This window comes from Dasypus novemcinctus, chromosome 7 (assembly GCF_030445035.2).
Source record: "Dasypus novemcinctus isolate mDasNov1 chromosome 7, mDasNov1.1.hap2, whole genome shotgun sequence".
In the NCBI taxonomy this organism is placed as follows: domain Eukaryota; kingdom Metazoa; phylum Chordata; class Mammalia; order Cingulata; family Dasypodidae; genus Dasypus; species Dasypus novemcinctus.
The window spans coordinates 59,913,178-59,932,062 of record NC_080679.1 but is presented as its reverse complement, the minus strand read 5'-3'; the positions used below and the strand labels follow the sequence as shown (position 1 = coordinate 59,932,062).

The 18,885-nt window shown below is 34.5% G+C and overlaps 1 long non-coding RNA gene across 1 annotated transcript in view; it reads left to right on the top strand.

Moving 5' to 3' along the window:
• Positions 1-18,392, top strand: part of LOC139439307 (uncharacterized) — a 117,034-nt gene extending 98,642 nt beyond the window's left edge. Inside the window, exons 4-8 of the long non-coding RNA XR_011649244.1 lie at positions 6,440-6,519; positions 7,246-7,315; positions 7,407-7,530; positions 8,716-8,782; positions 14,535-18,392. This is a non-coding gene — a long non-coding RNA (uncharacterized lncRNA). The remainder of the gene's footprint in view (positions 1-6,439; positions 6,520-7,245; positions 7,316-7,406; positions 7,531-8,715; positions 8,783-14,534) is intronic.
• The last annotated feature ends 493 nt before the right edge of the window (positions 18,393-18,885 follow it).

The following is an 18,885-nucleotide window of genomic DNA, read 5'->3' as shown; positions in this document are numbered from 1 at the left end:
CCTTCTACAGCCATTGTACTTTTCCTGAAGTACATCTTTCAGACGTTCCTTACTCAAAACCTGTTCCTGTGTTTGGCCAGCATCCATTGTGACTGTTTGTTGTCCATATAGTCAGATCCCAAAAGTTCTACTTGTGAACCTCTGCCATTAATTTCCTCTGCAGACTTAAAGATGCCCTATGGACCCACTAGCCAGCAACTAGTTTTCTGGCAAGAGTAAAACAAATGACAATGATATTGCTTTGAAGCATACCAGTTCACATGCAAGTCTGACTCCCTTACTTTTCTAGGTAGCACCATACTCTTTTCTCACTAATTTTGATAGCTTTGCCATCTCTGTTGAAAAGAGCAATGAATCCATTCCAGACTTTTTGTTCCTATTCTAAGATATGGCTTAAATTGATGTAAAATTGCCAGCTCTTATTTTGTGGATAAAGATTGCTCTCTGTGAGGGTTTTATTAAAAAATAGAGAGCAGAGCTGCTTGGAATGGTCTGCTATCATAACTTATTTTGAATTTGGGTATTTAATGTTTCCCTTTATTCTCAATTAGAGTCCTGAAGGGAATTCTGACAATTATTATTATACAAACCTGGAATAGGAAATTTTTTCCAAAAATTATCTAATAGTATGCTGTGTAACTCTAGATGTGACCTTTTGATTTTTCCACTTTCCAGTTTGAAACAGTTATAAAACTCCTCTGAGTAATAGTTTCTTTATCTTTAAGATAGGATGGGGAAGATTTGTTGGAAAGTGAGGCACAGTGGCCTCACAAGGAGAGACGTGCTGTCTCCATAGCTACACTTGCAACCTAAGGAATGCAGTAATTAAGAGTTCTGGACAAATGGGATAAAGATGTTAAAGGCTGAAAGAAAAGATGAGCACATACCTTTTGTAGTAAATAGAATACTTAGACTCTGTACCTTGAGATAAGAATTTTTTAAATTCCTTATGTTGTAGAGAAGTGGGGTGTGCGCAGTATTGAAGGCCAGGACACAAGAACTCTGAGAAGGAAGTTGGTTTATTTCGACCGGCTGGACTCGACGCACTCTTGTCCTAATAATAACCGAGCCCCAAATAGCATTTTTCGGTCCCTTTTATAAAGGGTGATGGTATGCAAACAGACCTTTGGTTAGTTTCTTCAGTGTTTGATCTGAGTATCAGATAGGTTATTTCCTCCAGGTGAGTTGCATATTCCCCACATTCCAGGCCAGCTTGGATTTAGCATATCTTCCACATTCCATCTGGATGCAACCTTGAATACACCTTCAGTCTTACATCCTTTCTGAACATTCAAAGACTGTAGGGCCTATATTACTTATTTGGGCTTTTTGGGGACTAGATATACTTGGAAACAATTTTGAATTTATGCACAGGCTATATCACTTAGGCTTTGAGTAATGCTGATAGTTAACCAGATGTTGCTGCTTGTTGTCACGTAGGCTATGTGTTGCTGCTTGTTGTCATGTAGGTTACATGTTCCTGCTTGTTGTCACGTAGACTGGGGTACATAGAGAGCCCCTTGTAAACAATAAAGTTGTCTGATGAGTCTCTCCTCACAGACCCCCTGATCCCAGCTCTCTCGTTCTTTTTCTTTCTTTCTTTCTTTCACTCTCCCTTTTCTCTTTCTTTCATTCCTGATACCCTTCAGGTCCAAATCTCCAACAAGATTAAATATCAGATGAATGCAAAACATTGACATATTGTGAGTGTCTAGTTATTCTAATAAAGAATTGGTAGGCATCATTAGGAAGTCTGTGGTAAATAAGTACTATGCTGTGATCTGTGAGGGTATTTTAATTACTATATAAAAAGAATTTTTGGAAAGCATTCTGGAAAAATGCATTATAATAATAAAAGCATATATAATAATTCATATTTAAAGAGAAAATACAAATGTTGCTAAGTATTATTAAATTTTTATATTCTATAGAGATGCATAATTATTGTCTTTTATTGCCCTCACTTTGCTAGCACAAATAACACAATTTCAGGGATCTCTGAAATATAGCATAATTTCAAGGATCATTGAGGACCTAGGAAATCATAGATGATTGTGGGATAGAGTTCTGGGACATTCAAAAGGAAAGAGTGAAAAGAAGGGAAAGAAGAGAAAAAAGTAGATTTGTTTTCAGGGTATGATTTGAGAACCTCATAATTAAGAAATTCAAATATTAAAAGGATTTAAAATGTCTGTATAAGTTTAACTTTAAAAAAATAAGGAATTTAGATAGCACAATAATGAAATGAAAATGTGTTATGTTATAATCAATGGTAAAATATTTAAATTATATTAGAATAAAAATGTTAAAAAGAGAAGAACTTAGATATATAGTCCAAAAAAAAAAAACAAACCAACTTTGCTTTCAAAAGCATTGATTTTACTTGCACATGTTTTTCTCCCAATGTGAAAAAAAAATTTTTTTGGGAAAAAATCAGGTTTGTAGAAAGATATAAGTAGACAAGAAAAAAAGTAGGGAAAAAAGTAGGAAAGAAAAAATTACCCATCAACTCTCAAATCAGAGATAACCATTATTTGCATTTCAATTATCATTATTCCAGAATATTTTTATTACATGTGTGCCCACATTTACAATCACATAAATATCTTTTTAAAAAGGAAACTAGAATGATACAATTAACATATATTGTTCACAAAGTTTTAAAAATTAACGTTATAATGTAGATGCATAAAAACACAACTATATCAACATTTTTAATGGTTGCATTATTGTCTAACACAGGTATAAATGTTCAATGTTTAACTTATCGTCCTTTGTTGGATACTTCGGTTAATTTAATTTTTCCTGATATAAATTTTTCTTTCCTAAATGTCTTTTTATTCTTATTATATCCTTGAGATAAATTTCTTAAAGTGGTGTTTCTGGGGGCATGGCATAAACATAGTTTAAATATCTGTATATATGTCTATATCATAATCTGTATCAGTATTTACCTTTGAATCTAATACCTGAGTCTATAACTATAGTAATGTAACCACGTAGTGCTCCAGAAAAATCATACCTTTTTATACAGCCATCAATATTATAGGACAGAAGCAGTGGATTTGTTTTCTTTCTTTTTTTTTTTTTTAAAGATTTATTTATTTTATTTAATTCCCCCCACCCCCAGGTGTCTGTTTTCTGTGTCTATATGCTGCATCTTGTTTCTTTGTCTGCTTCTGTTGTTGTCAGTGGCACCGGAAGTGTGGGCGGCGCCATTCCTGGGCAGGCTGCACTCTCTTTCGCGCTGGGCAGCTCTCCTTACGGGGCGCACTCCTTGCGTGTGGGGCTCCCCTACGCGGGGGACACCCTTGCATGGCAGGGCACTCCTTGCGCTCATCAGCACTGCGCATGGGCCAGCTCCACACGGGTCAAGGAGGCCCGGGGTTTGAACTGCGGACCTCGCACGTGGTAGACAGACGCCCTAACCCCTGGGCCAAGTCCGTTTTCCCTGGATTTGTTTTCTATGTTATTAATTTATTTTTTCTGCTCTGATATTTTAAATATTTGTGAAATTTCATCTCTCATTATTTAACATCATAGTATCTGTGTTTGTATCACACTAGAAACATCTCTCCTTACTTTACTGAATTCTAATTTTTCTTTGCCTGAGGAAAAATTTTACATGGTGCTTCTAATATCTTAAAAATTTAGGAAATATTATTGAAACAGCTATGTATATATGGAAAATGTGCTTGCTTTTCTTTGTAGATTACTTCTGGCTGGAAAAAATTGGTTAAAATGATCTAATATTTATCTTTTTACTCATAAAATATTAAGCTGATAAGAATACTTTAAATGAATGAGATATTTAAGTGGGGGTAAATGATCTGAAATGGTTTTCCCTAATATATTCTCTACCATTAATTGCTATTTTGGATTTTGTGAGAGTGAAGAATAGGGAAGTTAATGTTAATTAGGGACAAAAAGGAAAAGAGATTGAATTTAATACTGAGAGTAAAAAGTAGATAGGAAAAAAGGAAAGTTTCAAGAGAAATTTAGTTTCCTTAAAAAGATCCTGTCAAATCTTGTCATCTCCATTACTGAATTTTGCTTGTTAATTTTGTATACTTTATGGTTGTTAGAGATAACTCAAAGTCATTCAATACCTTGACTTAAAAGTCCAGATCTGCCCCACCTCACCCCCTTCCTCTAATGCTGAACATATGAATTTTAAAAATTTGTGTCTGAATACTTTTTTTTTTCCCCTAGTGGTTTGTAAAATTAACCATAGTTTTAGGCTTCAAAGTCTTCTTTTTCAAAACAACAAATTAAAGAATTTAAGAAAAATATGAGTGTTCATATTTATTATTATCAAATAGAAAAAAAAAAAACCATAAGAAACATGACCCATTCTAACAAGAAATAAAAATTGCTAAGAATGACTTATTTACAAAGTCCCGAGTTGAAAGGTCAGTATTAGTCACAGTTAATGAAATTTCTTCAGAACAGAATAAATGTTAACATCATAAACCCTTAAGCAAAATTTAGACACTTGCAATAGTAAATAAAAATAATTTTATGACTAGAAAATCTAGTTCTAAGAGATTTATTTTTGCAATGGTGTTTAGAGTTAGTAATAAACAGGCTCTTCAGAAGATGAAAGCAAAGCTCAACTATACAAGCAAAACTTTAATTAGGGGATGATTAACTAAAACATGTAGTGTTTTAATGAATTATTTGTTCATTCAACAAATTTTACTGAGTGAATATATTATGCCAAGCTCTATTTCAAAGACTTAGGCTATATCAGCAAAAAACACACTGACCAGATAAAACTTCTTAATCTTCTCAGCATAAATTTTCATAGTCAAAATAATTGATCTTTTGGTTCTTCTTCAGATATTATTATATTTCTTTATCCCCAAGATCAATACAATTACAAACATTTATATTTATCATTTCCCCTCTTTTCCCTTGTTTATGTTCAGTATAATATGTTCTACAGATAAAACAAAATGCTATTGGAAGTTGTATTTTAAGTGATTTTTAAAATGATTTTTACCCATCTTCAGTATTTTGGCTTCTACCTTAGGATGTAATTCTGTATATCAGTGTTATATGAATTCACAGGTATCAAATCATGTTTATATTTTCCTGCATCCTATTTAGAGCTAGTAACTATTTATAGGTTGGTAGTTAAGAAAAGATACAAGAAAGAAGCCATTCAGAAAATATATATGTTTAGTCACAAGGTAGAGTCCAAGGTATCATAAGTAAGAACATATGTGGTTAAAAGGGAAGCTAATATTTAAGGTGAAATGGGTAGAAGGAAATGATTTTGGAAATAAATAATAGTAACAGAGAATTCATACTTGAGTGGCTAGGAGACAAAAGTAAGGAATTCAGCAGAAAGCAAAGTTGTCAGGTTTAAGGCAACGTCAAAAGGCAGGACAAAAATAGCATTTTTTTGGGGGGGTCAGAAGAAACACAAGCAGGGGACTTAAGGGATTGTGAATCACCTCATAAACTGTGGGGGTTTGTTAATATATCAGATATTTAAACCTTTCATCTTTAGTTTATGAGAGCAGAAATTTCAAAGCATAACTGCATTAAGCTGAAGTAACAACTATATCCTTCCATATGTCATTACACGTCACATCTGAATGCAAGGATGTGCCTTCCAGGTGGGTTAGTGACTCAGCATTGGACCAGTATTCTCAAGAGGAATGAGTTAGGTGAGATGGTGATAGGAAGAGATTTCTGTCTTTAATGCTTTGGCTTCTCTCCCTTCCCACTTACTACTCTCTCCCCATCTGGTCTGAAGTCACAGGTACTGACAGTGGAAGCTCTGACCTAAGACAGAGTCCAAAAGGATTATTCAAATGTACATCTTATACATGTATTCCTAGGTTCTGTCCTTCATATCATTTAATAATGACTTCAAGTGTCATTGTGCCTACTATGGGTTTTATACTCTTTCCACTCATGCTAAACTTTAAAATAAGTGTTTTGAAAGGCAAAGAGATGAAAACATAAAATGGAGTTAAATCTCTGAAAGAGGAAGTTTCTTCCTCATTACTATCAAGAGAGCATTTTAACAGAAGACAAAGGGCAGGGAGAAATGAAGTCTTTGGGAAATAAGAGACAAAAATGTTTGGGCATTTTTATCTTAAATAACCTTTTGTCACATAAGTGTAAGAATAGTTCAAATTCTTGCATATCACTTAATTATGTTTGATAACCATATGTCAAATAATAGAAATAATTTGAGATATTTCATAACCGTTAAAAGACCATAGGAAACTAAAAACCTGTTTGAAAGCACTATGCTTTTACAAGTGTAAGAGTTCCAGGATTTCAATTAAGAAAATTGAATTATGAATAATCTCAGACACCTAAGAGAAGAGACTGAGGGCTAAATTGAAAATAAATGTTTATTTCAATGCTATTAAGCTCTAGGGTGACGTCTTTTTTTCTTTTCTGCTTACCCTACTAGATTTAAGACTTCTTGAGGGAAGGACCTTGTCTTCTGCCTTACCACTGTATGCTCAGAATCAGCCCAATGCCTGGCTCATGGTAGGTGCTCAATAAATATTTATAAATGTTCAATAAATATTTGTTGAATTAATGAATAATTAAATGAAAGTTTTGAAAAACACTAGAATTGTTAATAGCTTTCTGATCTAAACTGTAAAACATGAGTGTAAACAATCTTTCATGGTGAAGCCCTTTCTCAATGAACAGTGTCTTGATTGAATAAAGGTATTGCTGATTAATGAAAATAAATTATTTGAAAAAGAAACCTATGTCTATCAGGTTTTTTTCTCTTATGTGACTATAAGGATTTTCCCCCATTCATTTCCTTAATTTATTCTCAATTAACTATCAAAACAAATTGTCATTTTCATTAAAAACATATTAAACAGCCTAGTTGTCTTATTATTTTATTAGCTATCTACAAAATAGTTTTAATGAGATAAAGTCTCAAAAGTGGTTTTAGATTGATGCCTTTGAGGTTTAACCTCACAACTCATTAGACTATCCATTGTGGTTAAATAGTTCTCAAATCTTTGAAAAGATGACATAAAATAACAGTGTCTTATTTTTATATTAAATCTATATGAACAAATTTTTACACTCATATACACACATATATAAAATCTGGAGACTTTTCAGCCTCTATAGGCCTAATAAGTAGATGGGTGATAAAAATTAGACAGTGATAAATACATTCCTTAGAAGTCTTCAATTTGGTTACTAATTCATCATAGGAATCAGCGCAATAAATATCTTTTTATTCAGATAGAATCTATATGATGGATGCAGAAAAGGGAGCATCGAAGAAACCCATTCTGCAAATAATTAACAAATAGTAAGATATTTTTCATTTGAACTACTTATTATCATTATTTATCAAAATACTTTTCTCAAAATAACACTTTAATGTTTTCTTGTGTTTGTAGGAGGCAGTATTTTATTTTCTACATATGCTTTCATAAAATCAGCTTGGATATTTATAGAAAGAGCCAAACATAGATCGACTCAATCTTCTTGTGATACATCTGCAGAAATTAAAAAACACAGGAGGTACTGTCAAGGGTATGAAGTTTAACACACAAGGCGGCTAAGAGTCACCTGTTCTCTTAGGCAGTGCAAAGAAGACATGGAGCTCAGCTCATAAGATGACAGTGCAGTGTGCTCCACACAGAAGCCTGAGGCAAGACTTTCTGGAGATAAAGCATGTGTGAAGGCATCATCGTCTAATTTCTTTCTTTTCATACTAATGAAGATAGCCTCAAATAATATGACCAATTTTCTACTGTTAACCAGAGTGTTTTAAAATAATTTTCTTATCCATGGAATGGAAAATTGACATTCAAAGTCTTTAATCTAGTTATTTGTGGAGACTTTTCCAATCAGGGGTGGGAGTAAATTTTGTAAATACATAATGACTTGATTTATGAAACATGAAAACTTAAGATAACAAGCAGTCCAGTCCTCTGGCACCACCTGTCATCCAGCTGTCAGTGCTTCTTACCATTAGCTGCATTTGCAAAAGTATCCTCTACTACATTGGATAAAATTTCAACTAACTATGTGTGCATACATACTCACGAATGAATGCATGTGAGAAAAGGTGAAAACCAAAAAAAGTATGTAGTCTACTTAACAGTATTGTACCAATGTAATTTTCTGGTTTTGATATAGCTATAAAAGATGCCCTATTGAGGGAAGCTGGGTGAAGGGTACACAGGGCTCCATATACTATTTTTTCAGGTTCCTTTGAGTCTAAAATTATTATTTTTTTAAAAAAAAGCATTTTAAAAGGGAGGCTATTTGAGGAAGTGTCCCTAGATAAGGAATCAGAAAGATGTGAGACCTTGGGAAAATTACTTAATCTCTGGTTGATGTTCCATTCTCTGTAAAAACGTGGTGGATGAGCTAAAGGATTTTGGGGGTATTTTCAGCATATCAGTGGGCTTGTTGTTAGAAAGATAAGATTGATGAAAATTTTGTGGTTCAGAAATCAATTTTCAGCAGATCAAAATTTTCATGTAATTGGATGGAACTTCCAGGGAAGATGACTGAGTAGGCAGAAGGAGCTCTAGGACTCAGTCTTTCCAACAATATAATTATTGAACAGGCAGTAACTGTCTGAAACAACTATTCTGAAATTCTGGAGGCCTGTACACTGTACAGCTTCCAGGGAAGAGCAGGAGGAAGAGGTTGACAAATTACAGTAAAGAACTGTGAATTGCTCTTTTCCCACAGGGCTACCAGCACCCTACGCCACTCTCAAGGCAGGCCATTATGGGGTCCAGTCTCTGGCAAACTGCAGGTAACAGAAAAGGACATAAGAAACTTCTTTTGAATGAACAGTGGTGGGCATAGCCAAGATCACTGATAAAGACTTTTGATCAGTGAATTTGGATCCCTGGGTCCTGGCTCTGAGGGCAGCTATCATTTCAACCTGCCCCAGATAAAGGCAGCAGCAGCCCTTGTTTCAACCCCTGGGACAAAGGGGAATGTAAATCAAAACCACAATGAGATACCATTTCACATCCATTGTACTTGCTGCTATTTTAAAAATTGAAAAGAACATGTGTTGAAAAGAACAGAGAAATAGGAAGACTCATTCATTGCTGGTGACCATGTAAAACGATATAGTTACTGCAGAAGACAGTTTGGTGGTTCCTCAGAAAGCTAAATATGGAACTACCATAAGATCCAGCAATCCCATTACTAGGTATTTACCCCAAAGAATTGAAAGCAGGGACTGGAACTGCTAGTTGCACACGATGTTCATAGTGGCATTATTCACATTTGCCAAAAGATGGAAGCAAACCAAGTGTCCATAAACATGAATATGTAAACAAAATGAGGTATGTATATAAGATGGAATATTACTCAGTTATAAAAAGGAACTAAGTCCTGATATATACAACATGAACGAACCTTCGAGACATCATGTTGAGTGAAATATGCCAGACACAAAAGGGTATATTGATTTGAGACAATTAGAATAAACAAACTGAGAGAATCTAGAGGGGAATGGAATAAAGATAGGGAACGGGAAGTTAAGGCTTAAAGTGTACGGGGTTCTTGCTTGGAATGATGGAAATGTTTTGGTAATGGATGGTGATGGTAGTACAACATTGTGAATATAATTAATAGCACTGAAAGTTATATTTGAAAATGAGTAAAAGAGGAAACGTTAGATTATGTATATGGTAACAGAATAAATTTTTTAAAAAATCCATAAAACTATACTACAGTGTGAACCATAAGTTTAATCTATATATTAATGCAACAGTTAAAAAATACATATGACCTAAAAAATAACCGTATGATTTGCAAAATTCAATGTTTAATTTTTTATTTTGTTTTATTTTGGAAGAAGCTTTAGAGTCCATGAATGTTACATCAAAAACATAGGGGGGAAGCAGACTTGGCCCAATGGGAGATCTGCAGTTCAAACCCTGGGCTTCCTTGACCCAGCCTGCGCTGGCCCATGCGCAGTGCTGATGAGTGCAAGGAGTGCCCTGCCACGCAGGGGTGTTCCCACGTAGGGGAGCCCCATGCACAAGGAGTGTGCCCCATAAGGAGAGCTGCCCAGTGCAAAAGAAAAGTGCAGCCTGCTCAAGAATGGTGCCACACACATGGAGAGCTGACACAACAAGATGACGCAACAAAAAGAAACACAGATTCCTGGTGCCGCTGATAAGGATAGAAGTGGTCACAGAAGAACACATAGCAAATGGACACAGAGAGCAGACAACAGGAGGAGGGGGAAAAGAGAGAAAAATAAATAAATCTTTTTTTAAAAAAAGAAAAGAATATATAGGGTGATTCCCATATACCCCACCCAGAATCCCTCCCATACTTTCCCCATTAAAAACATCTTTCATGTTTCATGTGGAACGTTTGTTAAAATTGTTGAACACATATTGAAGCATTGTAGTATATAGTCTATAATTTACATTATAGTTTACACTTTGCACTGCAAAATTTAATAGGTTTTGACAAAATGTGCAATGACCTGTATCAGTCATTGCAATGTCATGCAGGACAATTCCAATGTCTCCCAAATCCCCCATGTCGCACCTATTCTTCTCTCTCCCTCTTTCAGAAGAGGCCACTTCTGGTGGTGGCCACTGCTTTTATTCAATGATACAAGTTCTTCCAGTGATAGAATAATAATAATAGTCTACTTTAGTCCATAGCAGCATTACCCCCTTATGTTTGTTCATTCCTCAATCTTGACAGTTTTGGGATGGTGATGCCTACTTGTTTCTAACTGAGGGGAGCTTAGATCCCATGGAGCAGATGGATGGGACAGTCTTGCTTGCAGTTGTAGATATTCTCTGTTTATTGGGATGGGCGTTGCCCATCATCGTCTTTTTGTTAGTTGTCCTGGGCGAGTCCAATGACCTGGAGTATAGGTGTTGCAACTCTGCTGAGATTCAGGGCTCAATTGGCATATGGACAGACCAAACATTTACGTCTCTGAGATATATATTTAATGAGTATTGTGCTATAATTATAGGTTCAAATAAAGGGGGCAGAATAGCCATGTGTAGAGAAATTATAAATGAGTCTAACTCTGTTACAGTGGGTAAGGTCCACTGACAGATGCCAAATTCCTGAGATTGTCTGCCGCTGCCTGTAGTGTCCAGATGTCTCTAGAGCCATCAGGAAGCCCGCTATTTGAAGCACTGTTTACTGTGGCAGTCAATGAAAGCCTCCTGAGATGTACATGAGCGTAACCTCTGGAATGACCTCTCAACTCACTTTGAAATCTCTTTTGTCATAAACTCATTACTATAATTATTTAAATAAAATTTCACAAATGCATTTATTTTCAAAAGTCACATTTAGAGATAGTAATACTCATGGCACTTTCTGACTGTGCTTTATGTAATAGCATCACTTAATCCTCACTGCAAAATATAAAATAGATTTTATTATTCCCTGAGGAAATGGAGGCAAATAGAGTTTAAGTTCGTTGCCTATGATCTCCCAGCTGGTAGGTGGTACTGCTAAGAGAAGCCAGGCTTGGCTTAATATGGTGTTTATTCCATTGTGCCTCTTTGTCCCTAAGAATACAGCAATACAAATTTACCTTTTGATGGATAACTTTATTCAATATTTCAGTCATTTATTGAGTGCCTACTGTATGCTTGTGTCTCTGAACACCAGGAGCATTAATCTAGGGACAAAACTTTCTGGTTTGCATTTTAACTTGTTTTCCAACTTTATTATTTATTTATTTATTTATTTATCCCCCCCCCCCCCGCCCCCCACTCCCATTGTCTCCACTCTGTCCAGTTGCTATTTGTTCTTTCTATGTCTGCTTGTATTCTCATTAGGTGGCTCCAGGAACCAATCCTGGGACCTTCCAGAGTGGGAAAGAGGTAATCATTCTCTTGTGCCATTTCAGCTCCCTATTCTGCTACATCTTATTGCCTTTTCTCTGTGTCTCTTGTTACATCATCTTGCTGCGGCAGCTCTCTGTATTGGTTGGCACTCTTACACAGGGTGGCACTCCTGCGCGGGGCAGCATTCCCATGCAGGGTGAGACTCCTGCATGGGTCAGCACTCCGTGTGGGCCAACTTGCCTTAACCAGGAGGCCCTGGGCATTGAACCCTGGACCTCCTGTATGGTAAACGGGAGCCCAACTGCCTGAACCACATCCATTTCCCTTTGTTTTCCAACTTTTGATACCTCTTATAGACATAAGATTAAGGCTAGGTTTCAGGTATGAATATTTAGATATTGACATTTACTCATTTCATTTCTTGACACCAGTACAGTATGGTGGTTAGTGATATAGGTTTTGGAGACAACAGAGCTTAGATATTATGAATCCAGCCAACTAGTTCCTTGTTGGGAAATTTGCTTAAATTCTGTCTCATTTTTCTCCTCTGTAAGAAGAGGAATTGTATCTACTTCATAGGGTGTTGTGATTATTAAATGAGTTTAGTTGTCTTAAAATGCATCACTCTCTGATTGATTCATGTTGCTCACTCATAGCTGTGATTATTGTTTTTATAATTAATGATAATAATACATGAGTAGGTGGTTGAAATGTGCTCCAGTATTATTAGTTCTATTATGTAATTTTATTACAGACATGAAACCAGCAAATCAAATAGATAAAACGTTTTTTGTTTGTTTATCTTGCAATTTGGCCAAGCCTGTAAGTATCCAATTATGAAGTGAATTAAGGTTACACAGCTCTTAGTAATGATTTTTTGATACATCTAGTCCTGTTCTGAAATTTCAACTTTAGATGATCCACAGCTTTCACATTATTTAAGGGCTTCTTTCGTAAGTATATGGTTGAACCATTCTGCAAGATAAGTACATTTTTATTATCAGCTTCCATAATTGTAGGCAGATGCTTCCTGTCCAATAGTTTGCCTTAGGAGAGTCTTTGTATGATTCAGTGGGATTCAATAGCACAGGACCAGCCAAAAATGTTAATGTTGGGATTATCATAGCCTCTGTTATGAGCAGGGATGCTCCAAAGGCATTTCTGATAAGTGGTGAATTTAGTTCTATGATGTTACATCTCAGGACTGTTAACTTAAAAAAATCCTACACTGCCATTTTTTATGATGGATATTATGTAGATAACATAGGAAATGAGTCATTTTCTGTAACAGCTTAGAATCTTCCATAGCTAAGTAAAGTCATAAAAAAGAATCTCATCATATCAGGATGCACAAAAGGTCAGTATTTCAGTGATGTTCCCATTTTAAACATGACATTCATTGCTATAAATGACATTTCTACTGGACAGGAACTCAAGATAAAAGGACATTAAAGATGAGCCTCTTTCAGATTACATCATGAAAAGAAATGCTCTGAATTTTAGAAAAGAGAATTTCATATAATTGTTCTATTCAAATTTCTGTTCCTTGTTTATATTTGTGTGTGTGTGTTTCTGCTACAGAGTCTGAAATTATAAGGGGGTGTCTCTTGTAAGTGAAGAGAAAAGGATTAATGATAAATGCCACTTACTGACAGAATGAAAAGTTCAATTCTCTCATTAACAATTAGACACTTCTGAATGTCATTTTGAATTTTAAATATCCATTACATGCCTGAGACCAGAGGGAAACTGGAAATATAATACTTTACACAATGTATATAGTAAATTTTTGAATCAATAAATATAACTCCATTATAAGTAATTAAAAGCAAGAATAGAGCTCTCTATGAACTTCTGTGCATATTAAGTACTTTTGGTTATGTAAATGGACATTTTAGAGGAGAAAACTCTAAAATTTACTAAAGTTATATTAGTAAATTCTCTCACAAATGAAAGGAAAAAATAAAATGTTTTGGCAGATTTGGTCAAAATTGTTAGGTATTGGGTTTTAGATATTGAACTTTACAATCTGGGATTTATTGCAGAATGCAGAAAATGTGGTAGCCGAAGTTCACCGAAAAATAGTCATGACACTTCTCACCACATATATAGCAGAAAATTATTATGTCCATTGTTAGTTTATGAGAGATGAAAGCTATAAAAGAGGAACATTTTGGATATACATTTGCAAAATGACAATGTTATAGAATAACACCCCATTGTGATGGAGAAAAGCCCTTTTGTAGTAGAGAGATTATATTATTATTTCCAGATGTTTTAGGCAAAAATTACTATCTTAAAAGCTATTGAAAAATATTTGCCACGTTTGATATTTACAATAATGATACACATATATATGTCCCTTATGTATTTCATGTATTATAAATTTAATGATTTGATGCCAAAGAACAATAACATATATCTTCAACCAATGTTTCTAAGAGTTTTTTAAATACCAGAATGAGTTTCACTGCATTTTAATCATATATTTCCTTAAATAAAATAGCCTTCTCTTTCAGTTTAGATAAATTATGCTTGTCTCAGTGTTTCCCTACAGTTGTTCAGTGTCTCTCTATTTTGTTGGCTATTGCAAGACACCTACATTAAAACATTCATGAGGGTAGCTATAAATTAAATACCTTTCTTAATTGAGAATAAGCATTTTTATGGAAAAGTTAAAATCAAACCAACTTTTTTTTTTTTTTTTGGCAGAAGTTACAAGGGATTGAAGCCACGACCTTGTATGTGCAAAACAGCAGCTCAACCACTTGGCTACACCTGCTCCCTTGCTTTTGAAGTTATAAATAAACTATGTATAAATGAGATGAACTAACTTAAGAAAACCAGCATATCACTGTGTATAGAATCATTATCCTTAGTAAATTAGATTCTTCCTCTCTATTTAAAAAAATACTTTTTGTGAACATTACAGGTGTAATTATCTTTTGCATGAGCTCTCCAATGTCCACTGGATGGAGTCTAGGATAGAAGTTAACTAATTCTACTCAAAAACACATATCCATTCACATGAAAGCAAGACTAAAAGTGCATGTGAATTGGTATAAAATCCATGTTTGATAAGCTTTTGGCTTTTAGCTATGGTGATTGGTCATCAGCCTTTCCAGAAGGAGAGAAAGAGAACAGAAAAACAAGCCTTGTGATTCTACAATTCTTGTTATATTTACCATGTAATAACTATGGATTTACATATATTCACAATTCCATGGTTGGTGTTTAATACCAGCTTGTGTCAGCTTTTTTAGTGTCGTTTGAGTTTTGACAGAAATACTTTGTCAACTCTGGGAACTTAAAACCTGGGTAGTTCATGTATGTTTATTGAATATGCAAAGGTATAAGTATTTCAAAGGTTTGGGTCAGTTTTATGCTTATCAATATTTCACCAAGCTTTATTTCTCTTGTAAAAATTATCTTTCCTGGATCTTGTTTTATGGCCTCAGTTACTGTTCTGATTGATATGATCTCCTATCATGCAATTGCCTCAGATATGAAACATTTTATTTTTAATTGGTTGAAATGGGTCATGCAATCTATTATATTCATTAAGTAAAGCCATGGCCACTGCTATTTTTAATTTAGTTGATAATAGGTGATTTCCAGAGATTTCTATAGTTTCTCTAGATATTTATCATGTACCTTGATATTCTGAGAATGACATATATACATGTTCCAGAGTTTTGGAGATGCCAATCAATTTGAGCTCCTAATTCACAGATTAATGGCTCTGCTATCGAAAAGCTAAGCCATCTTTCTCCCCTTCTCTTTGGTGTTACTATATTTAAGTAATTCTTAGAGTTTAGGAAAGAAAAAAGTAAGTAATACATTTTGTCTATGTATTTAGGAAAATATATTCATAGACATTAATCAAATATGTAACTTAAAGGAAAAAGTTTCTTGATTTATTGTTACTATTATCAAAATCCATTCAGAATCATTGCTGTGGACAGGGCATTCTGATAGGTGCATGAATTGAAATAAAAGAAGTTAGAAAAATGTCAGTTGAGAACTTTGAAATAAGGAAAACTTCCATAAGGAATGAAAGATAAATACAATTGCTTTATCTTTTAACTTGTTTTAAAAAAACCTTGAATAGCTACCATGAACAGCGACTATCAAGTTTTGTTGGCATTGATGGCCTGAGGTTGGACAAACAACTTATTCTGTTTATTCAAACTTTTTATTTCTTAGTATTCTCTTAGGTATTCAGTTACCTTAGCTAAACTTGCATTGCCTTTTCCCTCTTGCCAATCACTCTCTATTCCCTTTACTGTCCCTTTTAATATACTATGTGTTTTATTTTCCTGTTATGTTTATTTCTTACTGTCTTTCTTCTTATCTAGAATGGAAGCTCCGTGAATAGGGATCTTTATCTGTTTGATTTTTCTTTTTATTGATGCTTCCCAAATATCTAGAAGGAGTCTGGGATCCTACTAATAGAATCTCTTGACTATTTAAGTTGTAGCCTGTTTTCATTGATCTTTACTTACACAAATCTGTAAGCTAAATTACTCTTGATGCACCACTACTTACATGAGGCTAATTAAATCGCAGTCAACAAATTTCACTCATAGCAGTGCATAATCTTGCCCAGTCTTCTCCCACTGTCCCTTCTCACCTTTTCCACAAAATCAGTCCCAATTAGTTTTCTTCACCAAATTTTATGCCTATCAAAATCTCCCTCTGCTGTTCATTAATCCTCTTTCCAGACCTATCTGCTTTCCCCTTTGCTCCAAATTCTACCATGTTAGTTGGTAAATGTCTTAAAAAGAGAGATTCTGGAATTATCTTTCTTGACTCCTGACTCTTCTTAAAAATAACTATTTATGAATTGAGATTTTAATTAAAATTTTTGACATTTCTAGAGGATTTTAAATGGTGTAGGAACACTATTGTAATGCTAATTTAATGTTATAAGGGTTCAAGCATGTTTTAATCTTTGCAGTGCCATTCTTTATATAAACCTGAGGTAACTTCATATGAGGCAGTAGAGTGATTCAGTGCATTCCCTGAAAGCAGGCTTTACTTTGGCTACAGATTATTTCCTTTAAAAAAATTATTTCAATCTCCAAATCTGATCTTTTGCTATGACAAACACTAGATGTCTCTCTAGTGCCAGTTTCACTTTGTTCTCTATTCACATGGACAAGTTCAGCCTGAAGTTGTATTAGATTCCAGAGAAAGGAGACATTTATTTAAGCAGTGTTGGCCCTGAGGAGAGAGCACATTTTCTATAAAGTATACTCTCCTAGATTTCATGTATCTATCTGGCTTAATTTTTGATATGGCACTTTCTTACTTACAGTTATTACTGGTAATACTATATTACATTTATACAATAGTGGACAGTTTGTAGAATGCTCCGACCTTGTCATTTCATTTTGTCCTCACAGTTTTTTTAAGGTGGGTATTATTACGTCAACTTTTTTGTAGTTGAAGAAACTGAGGTTCAGAAATGCTATAGAACATTCATAAGTTGCCATGGTAACTAGTGACAGACACCACATTTACTCACTGATTCTCTGATTCTAAATCCATTGCTCTTTCCTCTGTATAAAACCACCTCTGCCTAGACCAACAGATTTCACTTTTGTCTATTGCATTCATATTTTCTTATTACATAAATATTTTGACTTATTGTGGGTCCTTACATCCCTTCGAACATTAGAACTTTAAACACAAACTGTAACCTGGGGCCTCTTTAAGACGCATGCTTGTTCCTTCCCCTCCTTAGCAATATAAAGAAAGTATAATTATAGTTTACTGCATTAGATCTTTCATAAAGTCCTGCTATAGGAAAAAACACCTTTTGGCTAATACTTATAAATTGGCCTGTATGCTTAAATAATATAAAAGGAGTGAGGCTGCCCCTCCCTTTACTCTGAACCTTGGGTAACCCTGGTTGTGATTAGCTCTGAGGAGGTATACGTGTGAGCCTACATTCTTCTGTGTACTTTGCTTGCTGCCAGGAGAAACAGTTAATTTCCTGATGGGAGAAAATTATCTTTAAAGGAAGAGTCCCATTCTTTCGATTGTTACTCTGAGGTTCCCTAGATGGTTCCAATCTTAATAAGCTACAAATGAGGACTCCCTTAGATTATGGTTGAATAAATATATATAGGAAATGTTCCCTCTCACTAGCTTGTGTATTTTAAATGATAATAAATCAGTCTTTTTTTTGATATTTTAGCAACACCCATGGACATTTTTACAATTATGTTTTAGTAAAGTGATTGTTATCTTGCTTTTTTAAAAAAGCATAGCAAAATATGGGAAACAGTAAAATTAACCATAACCTTTGATCAGCAGTTTTGTATTCTTTATAATTAGAGATTTTAAACATATATATACAACTCATAACTAATTTTGATATTGTGTGCAAGGAATGCACAGAAGGGTGTTATTGACCAAAGTTTAAAGTCCTGAACACTTTGTAAATCTTCTAATTATTCTGCTTTAATATAGAAGTATTGTTTTTGAATTATGAAAGGATAAATATCTTTTTATTATATAGGAGAGACCTTTTAAATAAAAGCCTTACATTTTCATTAAGAATTTGAATTGCTCATGTTTTTAGTTTTATATATAAATAATGTTTGCCACTGGTCAAGAATTCATTAAATCTAGCCTTGGAAGTTAAATGATATATTATTTCTGCAATGTTCTTGGGGCTTTTTTTTGGTTTGTTTTTTCAGTTTTTACCTTTCAGAATGATTTAGACTCACATAGCTGCTTTTCCTTTTTCCTGTTGTATAGTGAATTTACTTCTCCACATTCCAGCAGGGAGGTGATTTGCCTGGCAACCAAGAACATGGTCTTTGGAGACAAAAAGACCTATGATTGAATCTCCTTTTGCTGTCATCTGACTATGAAGAAATTACCTACCTATCTGTGGCTCAGTTTCCTCATCTATTAACTCTCGATAAAAATACATGTAGTTGCAGGATTGGTTGGAGGGATGAGATGCAATAATGTGTGTATAGTGTTTAGTTCAGAACCTGGAAAATAGGAAGTGGTTGGAGAGTGGCTCCATGGTCATTAGTGGCAC